The sequence below is a fragment of the Macaca fascicularis genome, chromosome 8 (genome assembly GCF_037993035.2).
Source record: "Macaca fascicularis isolate 582-1 chromosome 8, T2T-MFA8v1.1".
Taxonomy (NCBI): Eukaryota; Metazoa; Chordata; class Mammalia; order Primates; family Cercopithecidae; genus Macaca; species Macaca fascicularis.
This window is the reverse complement of record NC_088382.1, coordinates 104230204-104234121: the sequence shown is the minus strand read 5'-3', so window position 1 is coordinate 104234121 and position 3918 is coordinate 104230204. Positions and strand designations below refer to the sequence as shown.

Here is a 3918-nt window from a genome sequence, read left to right as displayed (position 1 = left end):
ATATTTATATATAATATATAATACATTTATATATACATAAATATATGTAAATTTGTATATACACACAGACACACACACTCCCAAACTAGGTATTCAGGACACTGAGAAATTAATAATAATCTGTTCTATTTTGCCCTAGACTGGCAGTTACCATTTAGCTACTTAGTATGACAGACTAAGAAATACCAAATTACTTGCTTTCCCCTTTCTTCTTTTTTTCTGATCTTTTCCAAATATGATGACTGTGAAATAGACTGACCTAACACAAGACTCAGGAGAAGTGCAAAAGAGTTATACATTGACAAAAGTATGATTATTTTTATTATTATAAGCATAGAAAGAAATACATATAATCATGTATTATTATTTTGATTTAAATATTAAATGCCATTGGATATAACACATATATTGTGGCACTTGCAACTGATGTCTGTTAAAAATGTGGATCTGGCCGGGCACGGTGGCTCACGCCTGTAATCCCAGCACCTTGGAAGACCGAGGTAGGAGAATCACTTGAGCTCAGGAGTTTGAGACCAGCCTGGCCAACATGGTGAAACCCCGTCTCTACTAAAAATACAACAAAATTAGCTGGTGATGGTGGTACGTGCCTGTAATCCCAGCTACTCGGGAGGCTGAAACAGGAGAACCGCTTGACCAAACCTGGGAGTTGGAGGTTGCAGTGAGCCTAGATTGTGCCACTGCACTCCAGCCTGAGCAACAGAGTGAGACTCCATCTCAAAAAAAAAAAAAAAAAAAAAAAAAAAAAGGTGGATCTGGAATTTCATACTGGATTTTTAATTCTGAGAAAATTTCCACAATGATATTTCTATGTGTTTACCCACAAAAATAGCCTTGTTGTTTTATATCTGTCTCTCTCACTAAATTGAACATCTTCCAAGTAAATCTTTCCTAAAGAATGAATGAATGAAGTTGAGAGCAATGTTATAGAAAAGTCAGGTCAACAGCAGGTACATGGTATTGCATATTTATTTATCTGTTTGTTTATTTATTTATTTATTTTTCACGTACCAGTCATCTTTTACTTGGAGGTTAATTCCCACTAGAATATGAAAGGATTCGGCAATGATCGAGGTTGTGTTCCTTACGGAGGGACTTGGGCCAAGAAGGTCATGTGGGGGAGTGCAGAGCGTGCCCTTTTCTTCAGTGGTACTTGTGTAGCCACTGGTGCTTGAGTTCCTTGTAGTAAAGTCAGTAGCTGAAGAGCACGTAGGCTGCCAGCACCATGGTAACCCCCGAGATGATCCCCTTCTTCACGTTGATGTACTTGTAGTACCGGTAGTAACCTCTTTGAAATGCTCGGGCAGTGCCACTAGGGCTAAAGTCCCACATCAAGATCCAGCTTGGCAGCTCCCCTAGTTTGAACTCCAGAAGTTTCTTGTCCTTCACTGGTACGACTGACGCCATCTTGGAGTCCTGGTGTTTGCTGTGCTGGTGTTTATTTATTTTTGAGACAGGGTCTTACTCTGTTACCCAGGCTGGAGTACAGTGGCATGATCATGGCTCACTGTAGCCTCAGTCTCCTGGGCTCAAGTGATCCTCCCACCTTAGCCTCCAAAGTACCTGGCACTACAGGTGAGTGCCACCATGCCGGACTGATTTTTGTATTCCTTGTAGAGATGAGGTTTTGCCATTTGCCCAGGCTGATCTCAAACTTCTGGGCTCAAGCAGTCCGCCCACCTCAGTCTCCCAAAGTGCTGGGATTACACGCATGTGCCACCGTTCCTGGCCTAAGAGGTATATGGTATTGTTAAGCATAGGGAGCAGACCAGTAATGAAATGGATGAAACCCTTCAGAGTTTTATTTTGGGTGAAGATAAGTTAGAGGGGATGGGAAGGATGGAATAGCCTTTGGATAACCTTGCTTACTAAACAACTATTTTTTAATTGACTCTATAGAAATATATTTTCATGGAGTCCCTTTTGGACTGAGAGGACCAAATTTTTCATAGCACACAAAGGGCAATAAACTGAATTTATTGAGTAATATCCATGTCCAAACAATTTTACTTCTACCTGGGAGCATTACAAGAGAATCCAAAAGACCTGGATAAAAGGAAAAGAAGATCACTAAATCAAATTGACTCTTTAAGTTGGTGGATAAATTTGGGCATATTTCTTTGAGTAATTTTAGCAACAGAGATATGAAGTAGAGGCAATTTCAATGAAATTGGTTACCTGCTCATTATAAAAGGACCTATCATTTCTGTATCTCTTTTTTTTTTTTGAGACAGAGTCTCACTCTGTCACCCAGGCTGGAGTGCAGTGTCGCAATCTCGGCTCACTGCAACCTCCGCCCCCCGGGTTCAAGTGATTCTCCGGCCTCAGCCTCCGAGTAGCTGGGGTTACAGGCACCTGCCACCGCGTCTGGCTAATTTTTGTATTTTTAATAGAGACGGGGTTTCACCATCTTGGCCAGGCTGGTCTTGAACTCCTGACCTCAGGTGGCCCACCCACCTCGACCTCCCAAAGTGCTGGGATTACAGGTGTGAGCCACTGCGCCCGACCCACTTCTGTATCTTATAAATTATAAACGCTGGAATATTCCTGTTGCCTATCAGTGACAAATGACTGCAATATTGACTGGATCTTTTGTTTATGAGATTATCCTCTCAATTTCTCATCTGTGAAATGGACAAGTAGTGCTCAGATTGTGGTGGACTTCTTACTTCATGGTTGTAGTGTAGCTTATGTCATGGTGGAGATCCTGTTATCTTTTCAGTATCCAGGATCCCCAAATTTTTTTGTCAACCACCTTTGAGAGTGATCTACGTTTGTTTGTTCGAGACAGAGTCTTGCTATGTTGCCTAGGCTGGAGTGCAGTGGCGGGATCTTGGCTCACTGCAACTTCTGCCTCCCAGGTTCAAATAATTCTCCTGCCTCAGCTTCCCAAGTAGTTGGGATTACAGGGCGCATGCCACCGTGCCTGGCTAATTTTTGTATTTTTAGTAGAGATGGGGTTTTGCCATTTTGGCCAGGCTGATCTTGAACTCCTGACCTCAAGTGATCCTCCTGCCTTGGCGTCCCAAAGTGCTGGGATTACAGGCGTGAGCCACTGTGCCCGGACGAGAGTGATCTATTTGAATGGTAACAGAAGCACACATCTTTGTGAAAAGCTGAGTTCAATTTGTTTTTTTGTTATGTGAGCTACTGGAGCTCCTGGGCACAAAAGTAATGGTCAGAACTGGGATCTTCAGGACCTCACTTCTGCTTAGAACACTTGCTTTGTCACACTGGCCTCTTAACCACTTTGGTGAAGCAACAAATAAGTGGAAAAAGGCCCCAGGCATTACATTATATAAGGAAAACAGCACTGAACTGTCTAACCAATTTGGTCCTCTAAGTGGGATACATATTTGGGTTTGGAGCAGGTCAAAGGCAAAGATTACACCTGAAGAAAAATGTTGCAGGGGGCTCCACCTCTAAAACAGAGCCTCACAATTTAACCTCCCCCTGGTGGCCACATACAGTCAGTAGAGTAATCTGCAAATTACAGTTCTGTCCTCCCTCCCTGCCCTTTACATAGGCAGCTTCTTGAGGAGTTCTTTATACCACTAAAGTACAGAGCTTTGAGACTTTTGTTTTTGGTTCAAGAATTCTGTCCTAAAAGTGGGAATAATGTTAACACCTTAATTTGAAAGCAGAATGAACAAGAATAAAAGACAAATTATAGGTTCCAGTGAATAAAACATAGTTAACAGTTGGGGCATTTACAAATGATGCCAATGTTAATCAATAAATGGATAAACATGAACCAAAACAGAAATGGCAGCTCTGCAGGAAAAGAAATGCAGTCATGCTTTGCTTAATGATGGGGATACTTTCTGAGAAATGTGTCGTTAGGTGATTTCGTCATTGTACAAACATCAAATTTACACAGAGCCTACGCTCCTAGACTAC

The 3918-nt window shown here is 41.9% G+C and overlaps 1 pseudogene; it reads right to left on the bottom strand.

Moving 5' to 3' along the window:
• Positions 1 to 1209: 1209 nt before the first annotated feature.
• On the bottom strand, positions 1210 to 1439 carry LOC102135002 (ATP synthase subunit f, mitochondrial pseudogene; annotated as a pseudogene).
• Between the last annotated feature and the right edge of the window lie 2479 nt (positions 1440 to 3918).